This window comes from Chinchilla lanigera, unplaced genomic scaffold (genome assembly GCF_000276665.1).
Source record: "Chinchilla lanigera isolate Chin_1 unplaced genomic scaffold, ChiLan1.0 scaffold00008, whole genome shotgun sequence".
Taxonomy (NCBI): Eukaryota; Metazoa; Chordata; class Mammalia; order Rodentia; family Chinchillidae; genus Chinchilla; species Chinchilla lanigera.
This window is the reverse complement of record NW_004955409.1, coordinates 23,660,811-23,676,402: the sequence shown is the minus strand read 5'-3', so window position 1 is coordinate 23,676,402 and position 15,592 is coordinate 23,660,811. Positions and strand designations below refer to the sequence as shown.

The 15,592-nt window shown below is 32.8% G+C and overlaps 1 protein-coding gene across 1 annotated transcript in view; it reads left to right on the top strand.

Moving 5' to 3' along the window:
• Positions 1-15,592, top strand: part of Mipol1 (mirror-image polydactyly 1) — a 328,974-nt gene that overhangs the window by 257,643 nt on the left and 55,739 nt on the right. The window lies entirely within an intron of this gene.

Below are 15,592 nucleotides of genomic sequence, written 5' to 3'. Positions count from 1 at the left end.
CTAATTGTAGAATTTCAAATTCACATTTTGTTTTCTTTCATACAATTGCTTGTTTTCTCAAACATTTTTAACATGTAGGAGTATTCCTGGAAAAAAGAGTTGTATGGAATTACCACCCATAATTTGGCTTATAAATAGTTGTAGAGTAAAAGTCAATGAATGCCAGATCTCATTGCCCCAAAATAGTTCTTGGCCCAGCTGTCACAAAATGTGAAATTTACCAGCAAAAATCAGTTCCTTTGGCTTAAACACAATATATTTCTTTTAACTTCAGTTAACCTTATGTACTTCTTTTTTAAAATGTGTGTTTTTTGGAGGAATAACACATTGTCATTGACTTTTAGCTCTTTTCCTGGTACTTGGGTTTGGACAGAGTCCTGTAGAGATGTGGGAAACTGAATAAATGGTTAAAAGCACAGAAGCTTTGTCAGGAAAACTTCTTTGAATAATAGTTTTTTAAGGACCATCTCTAACCCTAATTTAGTAAAGAGAAACCTGATATACCAGTTCATTAAGTGAATGTCTTTATTATCATGAGAGATTTAAAACTCAGTGATGCTTTATACTATATACTGTTTCCCATCTAAGTATGCTTCTTGTGGCCTAAAAGTTCCAAAGAATTTTTAAAAATACATTTTGCTATGCTTATCCTGCCTAAGCTGCATATAATTACCTAAAAGCAGTTATAGCCCTGCTTATAAGATTAGATCTCTTGCAGACCTTGAGTTTACATTGACAGTTTTTGTCTTATATCATCTGTACTATGGGCCAGATTTACAGGGTTGTGATTCAAATTCTCTCAAACTATAAGTATATAATGAATAAATCAGACAAATAACTGTAGAAAAATTATAAATATTAAACATTTATGAGAAAAAATTTGTCAACTCTTCAGAACTTTCTCCTTGTGTCCATACTTTAAAAAAAATCAGTTCCTTAAAATTTGCATGAGTTCTACTCATTTAAAATTTCAAGATAAAACATTTCAATTGATAGACTTTCAAAGTAGTAAACTATCCTGCATCTTTTTAGTAATATTTATGGTGGGGACACATAAACCTAACAAAGTCTTTCCTGCCTCTTGGCCAAATACTGACTTTTATGACGAAGTTGCTATTACAAAGAAATTGTGAATTCTCAGGCCGGTTTCCCTGCCAATGACTAAGAACTGTCTATCGTTCTTTTCTAAGTGTCAGGGGAGTCACTGTACTGCCCCACAAGGGTTCTCAGCGTAGAGCAAACATACTTTCCACAAACTCAGCTGCTTAATCTGTTTGCAGGCTGAATTATAAAACAGGATAGATGACTCTGGGTGCTGGAAGCACAGTTTCTTGATTAAAAAATAAAAAGCTTACTATTTTCATCAAAAGACAGACTTTTTAGTTTTGTTATTAGCTCCAGAATCTGACTTTAACCATAAGGAAAAATAACTATGCTAAATTATTCTTAAGTAGTTTATTAAGAAAAACCTCTGTGATGTCTTTTAGAATTACATCACTTTTTCAATAAAATGATTCTGCTTCTTACCAACTCTACTTGTAATTTTTTCCCCTAGACAGTCTTGGTTGAATTATAAGTTATTTCCAAGGCATTGTTCAGCATGTGTGAGCACTGTAAACACTTGTGGATTAAGTAATCAAAGACAAAGTTTCAAAAATTACCAACTCAGCAGAATATGTAAATCAATTTTTGCTATAATGTTTAAAATTGACTTTGATTCATTAGTATTAGGTGGGAGAGCCTAAAACTTTTCTGAAATTGTTCTTCAAAATATATTTTATATTTGAGATTTGAAGGTTCTGTGAAATATGATATATATCTCAGTAAATAATAGGTCTAATAGTTAATTTATTTATGTTTATTTACGGCATCTCCCAATCAACTTTTGAAAGCAGTATCTAAAGTCAGACCTAATTAGATATAGTGTAATGCTCATTTACATATGGAAAATGGACTCAGATAACTCCTAAGCAATCATTGTAAAAACTACAGCATCTAAACATGGTTAATTTCTATTCTTGCACACATGATAATGCTTTTAAAAAATATAATATTCTAGACTTGTAAAACAAACATTTTTAAATCTCTGGGTTACATAGGTAACTTATAAAACCCAAATCTTATCCTCTGTCAAACAAGTATATATTTTATTGGAACTATCAATTCTATTACATATTTGTATAGGATCACTTTTCCCATGCATCAATTACTTAAAGTGAGTCTCTTGAAGCTACTTTTACTATACACTGAGATACCTACCATGTTTGACAGACGTAATTACATTCATTTATTTATAAAAATTAAAGAATCTAGGCTTATACTTTAACCTTTAGGAAATGTCTCACTTTCACATGAAAAAGAAACATAGTTTTTAATTGTATGGCTCACTCCTTACACCAGGGCAGGATTAAAGTAGGATTATTAGGATAGAAGCCTAACCCAGAATTTGAGATTCCAATAGGGTAGAAATAGAAGGATCCAGGCTAATGAAGGAAAGGAGCTCTCAAACCTTAGATTCTGTACTTTCTCTGGTAAAATAATTCCTTATTGTGATTAGCTTTACAGAAAAGAATAAAAACAGGAATAAAAGAAACTAAAAACTTATAACATGATTTCTTGTGTTTGATACTCATTTCAGATGCTGTCTTCCCATAGATAAACTATAGCTATATATTTTTGCACACTTAGATGGATGATTATGTTCAAAGCAGGCACGATAGAGAGAAATAAAAGAAAAAGAACAAAAGACTAAAAGATGAATAATCCATAGTCTTTTGGTCTAAGACTACACTACAGGAGTTTTTGTTGTTGTTGTTATTAGTCCTAGTAATACAGTGATTAAAAGTCAGAGACAGTTTCTGTCACTTTCTGGAAATTGTACAGTCCACTTGCTATGTTCATGCACCGTTTGACAAGAACTTGACAGGCTTTAAAAAATGAGTTCTTATACCATAGAGGAATTCAAACGTGACTGTCATGTGTATGTATGTGTGTGTTTGTGCATGTGTATATAAATTCCTGAAAATTGTTATATAATCTAACAAGTATCTTTTTCCTTGATTCTGTCAGCTGCAATCAAAACCTTTTTATTGTTTAACTCTTAATAGCCATATTCCTCCTGAGTACTTCTATAAAAATAGAACTCATCCATCTGAAGAACAATTTCAAAGATGGGAGGATTAAAAAAATAAGATGTATGAAGTAATTTCAACTCCCTAGGATAGGTTACTTAGTGACACTAATCATTAATATATTTTAAAATATTTTTAATAGTAAATATTAGATTTTTAGAAATTTCCATCATTCCTGATTGGACATTGCCCAGCCACAGTATACTTGATAAAATATGCTTGCTGTCATATATATATTGATCCTTGATATTATTAACTCAGAACTCCTCCCTTTGCTTTCTGTGTTCTCAAACGCATAGATTAGATATACTGTATCTATCTGTTAATACAGCAAATATGTATTTGCTGTACAAGTGAGAGTTTTTGCATATAATAAACCTTCAGTACTCTAAAATCTGATATACATAGTTGTACAATTTATCTAAACACAGAGCAATTTAAAACTTCCTTGTTAGGTCAGGTTTTTATTCCCAAAGTGTAATTGCAAAACGCAGTTGAACACAAGAAGTAGAAATACAAATTTAACTTAGATTCTAAGATTCCATGATTGATTATTTCACCTAGTAAGTCAGGGACTTGCACATGTATATAGTTGGCCCTCAGTAAATATATAGACTGAAAAAAATGCTATACTTGCTTCAGTGTAACTTTGACTATAAAATAATAAGCACTGTATATTCATTTTTAATTATTTACAATTAAAGAGAAAAATATTCTATAACAAATTATGTACAGTGACATCTATAGTGTGTCTTTCTTTTTCTTTGTATTATTTTATGTTCTTTAATGTTACAGAGGCAGTTTTTCCTGCCCATTCTTTAACCTAGGTACAGTCTAATGAAAAAAATTTATGCTATTGAAGATTGTTTTGTCAGATGTTTGTATAGAAAGATTTGACTATAAATTTAAAAAATTCCCATAAGTACATAGCAAATGATATTTTGGAACTTACTAATTTTAGTTGCTTTGACATTTATAACATACAAACTAACAGTTCATTGAATATCATCATCAGTTTACTTTTCCCTTTGTCACATACAATAGACTCCTAAAAGCATGTGTAAGCATATGTTATTTCTTTTTATGTTAACCATCTGCCATATGAGAAGCTATATAAATGGTAAATATAACACAAAAAATAGTATCTTGAAACATCTTCCTTGTAATCGGCCTTTTGAGCTGATTGATGTGTATTTCACATCAGTCTTCCAAGTTCTAAAGTACTGACTCACAGAGGGCCTAATCTTTCCCAGAATGATGGGAGTAGCACAGTTCAAGAACAAGAATGAATCTCTGTATAATCACACCACAATGTGAGGTGACCCTAAGACAGAGAAGTGACCAGATACACATATGGGTTTTAGGAAGACTTTCTGATGCTCTTTTTTAACACAGCTGTGAGAAGAATGTGGCTAAGACCCAGTAGTCATTCTTGAGTAGAGCCGGCAAAGGAAAGCATGAGGAGAGGAGAATTTAACACATGGGTGTGAGGGAGTACGGCTTCATTGATGCGATTGGAGGGGAATGCCTAATGACTGGAAGAATCAAACTTGGCAATGAAAACACAAAGCTCTTTTCATCAATTCAAACACAGACTCTAAAGCTGCAGATGGTCACCTCCAGCCTTGTCTATTCAGTGCGAGGTTTTATAAAATGGCACTTTGGTGAATACTAATAGATCAAAACAAAGATTTAATAATGTAAAGATGTGGTGTTCATTTTTAAATGAGCATACAGGTCAGTGTCTCAGAAAAGGATAAAAAGAGGACCTCTTATATGTGGGTCTAAAGTCTTTTTGTTATTTTTAAACTTCAAAAATAAATGACATCTTTAACATACAGATTGTGCTTTGTGGTGAACAGTTTACATTATGAATAAAATACCAAAATCAGGTTTATATTTATGCTTATTGATTTCACTGTTTCTGTTTGAGGGCTCACAATTTATAATGTTTGTTAATGTCATCCTTCAATATTTTCTTGAAGCTCATATGATAGGATAAATATATCCTTGTTATTCTCAAGGATGAGTCAATCTAATTAAAAATTTAGGCTAAACATTTTATACTGGGAAAAATTTTTTTCTTACCTTTCCAAGGATGTAGGGAGACATTGATTAGCGTAAAAGAAGCCTTTGAACTTTCATCCAGTCTTGAAATTATATTTTGCTACTCTTCATTTGATTTTCTAAGATTTTAGAAAGTTATAAGAATTGCTTATATATTAAAGGATAATTCCCTATATTCAGCTTGTTACTTATGTTTATATAACTCTTATTTCAAATTAAAATGTGATATATTTCTCCAAAATAAACTTTATTATTAGAGTTGGTTAAATAGTTTGTAAAATTCTTAAGCTAAATCCAAACAAATGAAGCTTTATCCAAAATAAAATATGAACTTAACTCAATAATACCTTTCTTATTTCTGCTATTTGTGAAGTAAATATAATGTCTAAGTCTGTATTTCTAATGCTTCTGTCTATCTAGTTACATTAGCATATAATAAATTGAAACATTAGAATTGCAAGGTCAAAGAGAGGCAATTTATTATCTAGTAGAAATATCAGTAAGCTAACAGATTCCCATGATAGTCCTTAGGTACTTATAAATCATTAAGTTGTGTTTCCTGTCAGTCTGGAAGATGGAGCTGATAGACTTGATTTCTCTACTTCAAAACATTGATATAAAGATCAAACAAAATGCATACGCATGCTTTGAAACATATAATGTGCTCTATAAATGTAAAGCATTGAATGTCTTCTACTTACACATTTTAAATTTAAAAATAATAATCACCTCTTCAGAATCAAAATGGTAAGGGAAAAATAAGATTTTAATCTCATAAAAAGTGTAGGTAGCATGTAACCTTTGAAAGAAGAGAATTTTACAGTAGGTCTCGGAAATTGGAAGTACAGAGGGTTTTCTGCATTCTCATACAGTACCAGTAGAAATGTAAAATGGTAACACAACTAGGCACAGAATTCAGCAGTATCTAACAAAACACTTGCCCCCTGAGGAAAATCTCCTCTAGGGGTCAATTCTGATTATATACTTTCATTAATATCAAATAGCATAAAATTTATTTTAATGGCAAATAAAATTAATCCAAATGATGAAGAAGCTATGGAAGCTAGTGTTCATTCACGTAGGAGAATACAGCTATAAAAAGAATAAGGGGTGAGGGATGTAGCTCAGTGGGTGCGGTGCCTGCCTGGAAAGCACAAGGCCCTGAGTTTGACTTTGGTACCACATAAAAAAAAAAAGAATAAGGAAGTTGTCTAAAAATTGATATTGAGTGTTTCCCAGAGCAAATTGCTAACTGAAAAAAATCAAGTACTTACACTACTAAAAAATGCAAGTAAAAACAACAAAAAAGATAAACCAGAAACTAAAGAAAATGATTATCTTTAGAGGTAGATGGGAAGGATTTACAGGCAAAAGGTAAAAGTGCAGCTTTTTAAACTGTGACTTTCTGTATACTTTTGACTTCTGCCCTATGTATGTGTTTTAAATATTCAAAAATTAAATGAAATTTAAAGCAAAAAACAAGACAGAAAAGTGAGCACACATAAAAATAAATATATCTAATTGTATTTAAAATTCGTGAGATATTATAAAGAGAAAAATCGAGGTGGATGTTTTGTTGGCAAGTGTTCCACCATTGAGCTACATACCCAGTCCTTTTTAAATTTTATCTTGAGAAGGGGTCTTTCTTTATAGATTGCTAGGCTGGCCTTGAATTACAATCCTACCTCCTCAGCCACCCAGATAACTAATTATAAGCATGTGCCACCATGCCTAGCTAAAGTATCTTTTGATCATCATACTCTGTATATCCTTAATGGCATATATTCTAAGCAAAAATGAAATACAAACAAATCTAAAATTTTGCAGTGTTGTTCATAATTGGTAGTACTATTGCTATCAACATCTTTTTTGTTTTGCTTTTTTTTTTTTTTTTTTTTTGAGATAAGGTCTTGCTCTGTAGTTCAGGCTGGCCTTAAATTTGCTTATGTAGCCCAGGCTGACCTCGAACTCACAGAGATCCTCCTGCCTCAGCCTCCCAAGTGTTGGGATTACAGGTGTGCTTCACCATGCCTGGCAATATCCACATTTTGAAACAACTACGGCAATAGCTGTAGCTATAGTGATGGAGTGAGAGAGAGAGAAAGAGGGAGAGAGAGAGAGAGAAAGAGAGAGAGAGAGAGAGAAGGGTTGGGAAAATAAATATTAGGAGTCCAGATTGTCATTGTAAAGTAAATGGCATTAGGAAAAGGAAACTTTAATATTAAATTCAAACTGGAAGTATCAATCTGAGGTCATGATTTTAAATATATATATTTTTCTTCTTAGTTCTGCCCACTGAAAAGCCCTCATAGCAGTGGGCACATGTAGTGTCCAGATTTTAGTTTCTGAAAACCACTTCCTATTTAAAGATACTGAAGCGCCCATGTCTGGGTTACAGGAAGCATAAACTGAATCTGAGGTATCATTTTGTGCAAGAGAGAAGAAAGCACTTACAGTAGTCATGCAGAAGTGTGGGATTCTATTGAAAAGGACACGGAAGCCAGCTTGAAAAGCTTAGGACAATTTATGCATCAAGGAAAAAACTATTTGAGTATAAAATGTTAAACTCCTACATCTTAAGGTTTACAAAGAAATTAAAACAGAGATGGAAGGCAAAGAGGATAAAAACTTTTGTACAAAAGAGTGTCAGCTGTTAAGTATTGATAGAATGATCGAATCAGAAAATTAGTACTTTATCACCTAGAGTAATTAATTCAAACAGAGACCATCAGTCAGCCACATAGTTAGTTAAAAGAAGTAACTTTGGCAGTGGAATCAACCAGCCTAAGTAGTTCTAGGAAAATTGCAGATACTAAGGAGTTTAGTGCATAAAAAATAGAATAATCTTAAACATGGAGATTTAGGCCATCAAGTGCCTCTAAACAGTATTTAGGGATTTATTATTAAAATTTATATTGAAAATTTTTTGACTTAAATATGCAGTGCTTATGTAAATGATAGCATATATATTTAAACCACCCAACCTTTTATCAAAATTCATCTTTTAAAGAAACTTTCCTTATTTAAAATGTTGGTATTGTTGGGGATATAGCTCAGCAGCATAGCACCTGCCTGGCAAGCTTGAGGTCCTGCGTTCGATTTCCAATACAAAAAGGAAAAGTCACTTAAAATGTTGATATTTTATCATGAAGTTTAGATTAATTTTGATGTTTAAAATTTTAATTAAAAGGTGATATGGGCAGGATCAAAGTATGTTATACACACATGAAAATGTCACAGTGATGCCCAGTATTCTGTATAATTATGTGCACTGATAAAAGAGAACAGCTTGCATGCTTAAAATATATTTATTTCACTAAAATACTATTTTGATCACAGGGTTTTTTGTGCCCACTTAAATTCTAACTCAAGATGAGTGCCTCATTCCCATCACCCTAGTTCTGGCCATAAATACCGGATAAAAGAGACAGCTGAAGGAGAAAAATGACATCCCTAGTTTGTCTTCTCTCAACAATAATAGTAACGAATGATAACTTTTTAACTTACCCTAACTTTATATGATTCTGTTGGGTGATATTTAATGTTCATTGATATAAAGGTATAAATCAAATTATAGTCCTTCCCAGCATGCAGAATTTTGCCAGGCTTTTATTCAAATGTTGTTCAGAAAGCCTATCACCTCCTAAATTTCTATTTTTTACTTTATGTTCAGTATGTCTATCACTTTTTTCAACTACTGCTTTATCTTTATGACCAATATTTTTCATATTCTGTGTAGATCAGATATCATATATATTAATGGGAGGATCATAACTGCTTTACAGACCCTAAATATTTATTTCAATTTGAGAATATATTGTGCCTATGAATCAAAACTAGATCAAGTGGAGAAAATGACTGTCACCATGCCAGCTTAATAAGTTGAATATTACTTTTACTTTGTAGGCTGATGGCTTAGTCTGAAATTTGAAGTTGCATTGATATTTTATCTCTACTGGTCTCCCAAAGGATGTTGCCAGTCTTTTGAATTAAACTTGAATAAGGTTGACTTGTATTCCCTGTTAATCAAAATTTGAAATGTTGACATTAGAAAATTTCATTCAGTGCTAATTATATATGACTTTTATGAAAGTTAGGAAGGAAAGAATCCTACATTTTAAAGTTTAGTATCAGCCTAAAGCCCTATGAAAACAAGAGTGAGTAGCTTAATAAGCCATCTTAATAAGATACCTTAATAAAACTAACCAGTTATTCTAGCTTGCTGCATTTCACTTGGCAGTATAAAAATCAGTGAATCTTCCATCATTAATTCTTCCATCATTAATTGAAACTTTTCTGGGTTTAAAATGATCAAAAACCTTAGCAATGTTGTAGCCATATTTCTCAGCCTATGTTGACTCTTTAATCTCTTTAATAACAATATATATTCTCTAGGTAGTGTTTTAAACATTCTTTTTGTATTAGTATGAGAAAAGAAGGTAATTTACATTGATTGCTTTATAAATTTTATTTAAACACAGTCTTTAATATTCAGAATACATAATATGAGATGCTGTTTGTCTTCAACTGCATAAGAGAAGGCATTAAAATTTGTTAAATTTTATAAAGGTATATTAGTATGATTTAGGGACTGAATATAAATTAAAAAGAAGATTAAAATTTAGTATCACATTATGGCATTGAATAACTGCTTGATGAGATGATATTCAGAATTCTTAACATTTTACTCTTAAAATTGTTAATATTTTACTCCTAAAAATTCTAAACATTTACTCTTAAGAATTCTTAACATTTTACTCTTAAAATGAAATAGTAACAATTTTTCAGCCTCCATTTGCTAGAATATTTCCTCAAATAGTATATTGTGGGTGTTTTGGTCTTTACTCCAGTACTATTTGGAAACCTTTATCTCAATATTTGTTCATTTTTTTAAAATAATAGCTACTTAATAGACAACCTGAGTAGCCTGATCAAATGAACACAATTTATAGATCTGGTGAAAAGAATCCTAAAGTGAATTTACACATTTATTTCTGTATTCTTCATTAATTTGTGTTAAACATCAGTGTATTTTCTGCTTCCTTGTAGTATTCAGGGGTCCATTAGCAATTAGAAATTAAACAGTTTACAACCAGCTAAAAGAAAAATTATGCCCCAAAATAACATTCTGACCAGCTACATTCTGCTGATGATAAATAAACCAAATGAGAGACTGAGTCGGGAACATACTCTGATCCTTGTTTCCCCCCCGCCCCCATTTTGCTCATTTGCCCGCAGTCAAAGTCATCAAACTATTCCATTGTAAAAACTGAAAAGGAAAGTCAAATGATAATTTTATTCTTTCACTTCAAAAATAGAACTAAGCCCACACATTTGGCTACATGACATGTGAATTTTTAAATTACACACTTTAAAAATAATACTTTAGAGAATTTCATTATGTAATTATATACTTTTTTATTTTTATCAATTTTAACATATTTTGAAACCCATGTTACTTGAAAATAGCTTATTTAAAAATCTAAAAAAAAAATTTAAAATTTTTCCACTGCTCACTAACAAAAAAGCCCATAAGTACATTGAAGGTCAAATAAACTACCTGAATTCATTTAATCAAGATTTAAATTTTTGACCAAAAAGAATAGTGTGCTGGGAAAACGTGTGAACCACGTCATACTAAATAAATGTTAAATATTGCTTTACATATCTTCAGATAAGAAAACACTTTCCCAAAAGGAAATTTAACAGTTTATATGGAATGATTGATTGATTTCTTAAAACACTGAGGAAATAATTTTCTCATTGTGAACAAACAAGTCTAAAATCTAATAATTTGCATTACTGGACTAAATATTAGTCATTGTTACTCCAGCTTATACCATTCATCTTTCTTATCCCAACATTCTGATTTTGCCCTGATTTTGCCCAGATTTACTGTACTGCTTGCTGGTACAGTCTCAGACCTAGCTTTTCCAGTTTATTTAGTATGCTTAGTATTCTGTTACAGATAAATCAATAGGGCCTTATTATAATGTACAAACCTCCATCTCTATAAAGCAGTAATAAGCAAACTGTAAGTGAACACATGAATCCAAAAAGCATATGTTGTGATTATATTGACTCTGAAAACGTTCAACTTTCATAGAATACATCATTTATTGTGTAGCATAAATTGGTTGTAGCATTGCTCATAATTTTTTGAATAATGAATATCCAGTGAATAGTAAAATAATAGAAATGTTTACTTCCTAGAAATACATTTTAAGCAGTTATTCTGGAGAGCTACATGTTAGTGACAAATTAATAGATGGGAATCATTTCTTGTATAGTGAGTGAAACTAGGGCCTGTTAATAAAATTTTTATTCATAGTGATTGAATTCTATATTGATTTCATACAGAGTCTATACCATATTATGATAGCAAAAATAACCTTTAAAACTTTTAAGTGTCATTAAGAATTAAAGCAAAAACTCCACACAGATTAAGATACACACATCAAAGATTTGCTTAAGCAGTTGTTTGCTTGTTGTAAAACAATTTTTTCTGGGTGTGGTAGTACACACCTGTAATCCCAGCACTTGAGAGGCTGAGGCAGGAGGATCACCTCTTTGATTACCAGGCAGAAGTTGTTTATATTTATAATTGGTTGCTCTAGGTATACATATTCGTTACTGTGCAGTGAAAATCTGAATACAAACCCTTACAGATAGGTCAGTTGAGAAAGTTATAGTAGCTACAACTAATACGAATATTAAAGGTTTTTTCCAATCTCAACACCAAATATATTTTATTCTCAAGAAGTTACAAGGGTAAGGCCTGGTGTGGTGGCACACACCTGTAATCCCAGCACTCAGGAGGCTGAGGCAGGAGTGTCGTTGTGAGTTGGAGACCAGCCTGGGCTACTAAGTGAGCTCAAGGCCAGCCTGAACTGCATAGCAAGACCTTGTCTCAAAAAAAGACCAAAAAAAAAGATACAAGGGTAAATTCTTAAAGGATGAAAGAAAGAAGATTGGTACACATTTACCACAAGCCATAATATAAATATTTTCCTAATTATAACTACAATAATAAGATATATTCAATTTTATTGATGTCTTTATTTAACAAACTTTTTTTTTTTTTTTTTTTTTGGTACCGGGAACTGAACTCACGACCTTGCACTTGCCAGGCAGGTGCTTTGCCGCTGAGCTAAATCCCCAGCCCCTTAACAAACATTTTTTGAACATCTACTATGTACCAAGCACTCTGGTAGTCACTGGTGAGCAAACTGACTATACCTAGACCTCATGAAGAAGCAGTCTTCCAGGAGATATTAAATATCCATACAAACAAGGATAGATTATAGTTCCTGGTACCGGAAAAACAAAACAAAACAAAACAAAAAAAGATTATAAATTATGTTTAATGTGATGAGGAAGAATCTATAGGAGCTGCAGGACAGTGTTACAAAGGTATCCAGTTTATATTTACAGTACGGGAAGAGATTTTTTTCTAAGCTGGGTCTGTAACATAAATCACAGTTAGGAGAAAAACTTTCCAAGTGGGAACCAAGCAAAAACCTGGCTTTTTAGAGAAATTAGAGATCTTTGTAGCAAATAAGAGCAGCTCATAGCACAAAAAGAGGATGGAAAAGTGTGCAGATCTTACAGAACGATTTATCCTATGATAAAATTTTCATGTTTCCAGTTTTTTACTGAGGGTTAAACCTAAGCCTTGAACCTGTTAGGAAAGCACTGCACTTGAATGGCATCTCCAACCCTTTTTAAATTGTATTTTTGGAACTGGGTCCTGCTAAGTTTTGAATATGTGATATTACTGCCTCTGCCTCCTAAGTAGCTGGGGTTACAGGTGTGTGCCAACATATCCAGCTAGTTTCCACTTTTTATCATATGTGCAATGGGATTTGTTGATGGGTTTTGATCAGAGGATGTATACTGATTTATATCTGTAAAAGATTGACCCTGACTGCTGGGAGGAGCATAATTAGAAGTAGACTTACTCAGAAGCAGTAGCACTATAATGAGAGACACCATAATGACTTGGATCTGTGATGGAAAGAAGTAGTGAGACCTGAGAGGTATTTGAGTGGAAGACTTCCTAAACTGATGCACAGTGTCAAATAGAGGTCCCAGGTATCAGTTTTACATAATCTGATCAATAGCAACACCATTTACTGAGGTGGGAAAGATTAAAGGAAAAACAGTTGAAATGAAATAATATTTTCAACAGGTTGAATTTGGGTAGTATGTAACACATCTAAGGGCATACTCTTTCTGATATCTTAGTTTCTCAAGAAAGGACTCAAATTTATAGCAGATAATCCTTCAGAATTCTTAATAGAGTCACTTACAAAAATATTCAAGAATTATGGTAAAATATTTATTGTAAACATTTTAGTGAAAAGAGGATAAACTTTCAGTTCTCTTGCCTGATAACCTTACCATTTAAACTATATGAAGAGGTCTGATATCCTGTGATATATTTTATATTGACAATAAGAGGCATGAACTAAATAGTATTTAGTAAATCTTTTTTTTTCCCAGTAGATCACTTTAATCCAAAAGTTTTCACTGGAGCATTGTGCCAGAGAAATTTAAAATCTGTTACAGTGTAACAGTGTAAATTTAAAATCTGTTACACTTAAATGTCAATTATTTTTGTTCCAGAGTAACAGTGTAAATTTAAAATCTGTTACACTTAAATGTCAATTATTTTTGTTCCAGAGTCATCTTTGCCATGTGTATTTACTACTAATCATGAACTTGTATTATACTGAAAGATATGAAGGATGCATTTTAAGCAGACAAGTATGTAATTTGAGACTATAGTTTTATATTCTCAGGATAAAAAATGTTTTGCTTTGAGTCTTGTGTTATTTATTGCTGTGTAACAAATTACCTCCAAAACATAATGGTTTTAAAACATTTTTGGTATTTTATTTCCCAACTTCAGTGGGTTGGAAATCTCAGGGCAGCTCAGCTGAGCCCTCTGGCTCTTGAGCATCTCACCAAGGCTGCACTCATCTCAGGGCAGGATCTGCTCCCTAGAAGACTCAGGAGACTGTTGTCAGGATTCAGCTCCTGACAGGCTTTCAAAGGAAGGCTTCATGCCCTCATGGCCTCCTTTGCTTCTTTGCTGCGTGGTCCTCTTACAACACGATGCTGGCTTAATCAGAACAAATAAAGGAACAAGACCATGCTGGGCCTGGTGCCGCATGCCTGTAATCCCAGCATGGTGGGAGGAGGAAGGAAGAGGATCTCAAGTTCAAGCCTCACCTAGGACAATTTATTAACTTACTAGGACCCTAGCTCAAAACAAAAGATGGGCTGGAGATGTACCTCAGTTCAAAGCTGTGTTTAATCCCTGGTAGCACACACACAAAAACAGAGTAAGAGAGACACAGTGCACTCATTTTTTATACACTAATTACAAATATCCCATCCCTTTCACCATATTTTATTCGTTAGGTATAGGCCACACCAAAGGGAGGAGGGTTACGCGATGCTATCACTATCAGGCAGGAATTATTAGGAGCCATGCCAGCTACCCTCTGCAAAGCTTATAAAAAGCTGAGTTGGACTTACTGGGCTGGATATTGGTGGTCCATAAGACGTTCCATTAATGGTGATGCATCATGAGCAGTGACAGTTGCAGGCAAAGGCACAATCACAGTTTCACCTTGGAAGACCATCACAGTCCTCTGAAGATCTACAAGATCCTGGCTAACAAAACCACAGGTCATGGGAGAGTCAAAACTTCTAAAGAAACCACAGCTTGAGCCCAAATTAAGTACCAAGAACGATGCCTATTCCAACACTAATAGGTTGTGAACAGGGAAGTTAGCGTTAGCCTGTTGCACTGGCAGCCTGGCCAGCTTCCTCCTTACATATTGAACTTTATGACTGAAAGTGCTCCTGGGTAGTGTAAGAAACAATGCAGTGTTTATTTTATGTCTCTCAAATTGGAAAAAATGCAGACAGAATCTGACTTCATTAATTCACTTAATAGTAAAATGAGAATAAAAAATGAGAAAAAGAGCTCAGCTGTGGTGAACATCAAAGGTAGTCAATATTATTTACACAGCCAATATTATTTATGTTGAGGTATGGTAATTTTATTGGTAGTTTAGATCTGTTCATTGTTAATATTGATGATGTTGATGATAAACAGTTTTTTTAAAAAATACACTAGCAATGGAAACTCAATAAAAGTTTAATCAAATATACTTAAACAATGAAACTTATTTTGAAAAGCAAAAGTATAATCATTAAAATGAAAGATTACAAACCATAATTTGAAATAAAGTGAACATGATTACTGTTGCACTAGGAATGACAGTAAATGGAATGAGCCGGTGATGTAGCTCAGCGACATAAGTGCTTGCCTGGCAAGCCTGACATCATGAGTTCAATTCCTGGTACTAAAAAAAAAA